The sequence below is a fragment of the Akebia trifoliata genome, chromosome 13, assembly GCF_017979445.1.
Source record: "Akebia trifoliata isolate Shusen 1 chromosome 13, ASM1797944v1, whole genome shotgun sequence".
NCBI lineage: Eukaryota > Viridiplantae > Streptophyta > Magnoliopsida > Ranunculales > Lardizabalaceae > Akebia > Akebia trifoliata.
Window position 1 is genome coordinate 15865803 of NC_141387.1, and position 1033 is coordinate 15866835.

General features: G+C 39.7%; 1 pseudogene; it reads left to right on the forward strand.

Moving 5' to 3' along the window:
• LOC147388019 (5S ribosomal RNA) lies at nucleotides 1–119 on the forward strand (annotated as a pseudogene).
• The last annotated feature ends 914 nt before the right edge of the window (nucleotides 120–1033 follow it).

The window sequence follows — 1033 nt, forward strand, 5'->3', positions numbered from 1 at the left end:
GGGTGCGATCATACCAACACTACTGCACCGGATCCCATCAGAACTATGCAGCTAAGCGTGCTTGTGGGAGAGTAGTACTAGGATGGTTGACCTCCTAAGAAGTCCTCATGTTGCACCTCTCCCACTTTTTTTGCTCAATTCAATTTTTTTCAGTAGGACGAGGTCAAATAGGGGCATGTTGGTCCAACACACACGAAGGTCGAGGGTATGGTGGGTTGAACTGCATGGAGAAAGTTAGTGGGCCCGTGGTGTGTGTTTCGACAAAACTGTAGTAAGTTGTGACATGTAGTGTTTCTCTCTGCCATAATTAAACCAAGGGCCCTTGGAAATTTTCTAGGGCCACCGACAACATGCGCTCATGTTCAATTAGGGAGGCTAGTGTGTCCACCAAGACTGCTACTAGAGTTACTCCAACGATCTAAAAATTCAAAAATATAATCGTTGGAGCTGTTAGTGCCCCGATAATTAAATCAACCCCACCGGTAGCAATAAGTCTAGCCTCAAATGTCTTTAAAACTCAACCCTTAAGTTCATTTGTGGGGTCTTAAACTCTAGAAAAGATTTGTTCTCATCTCATAACATCTAGAGAGCCTCCTCTAATAATAGAAGGTCCAAATCTTAGTTGAACCCATCTTCAACCTAAGCTCTTTCTTGTTTGATCATCTTCATCCCTTCACCATTGCCTTTCACATATATTGGAACACATTAATGGAGAAGATAACCTCAAGGAAATAAAAAGTTCAATCATCTAATTGAGAGATCGATCAAATTGAGTCAAGTCCTTTTAAGTGGGTTTTTAGTTTTCCTTTTCATTATCTAAAAGTTCATGGTTCCTAATTAAAATTAAGCTCTTGATAGAGTTGAGGATCCTACTCAAGAGACCAAGATTGTGGATTTCCTAGGGTCAAAATCCACAAGTTTAAGGAAGAAGTTTTCTTCTCAAACCATATGTTTAGATTTAGCCTAGAGAAAAATCTTAGTTGTAAGGTTTTGAAGTGAATCGTAAATCTTATTTGTTAGTGAAACCCAAGAC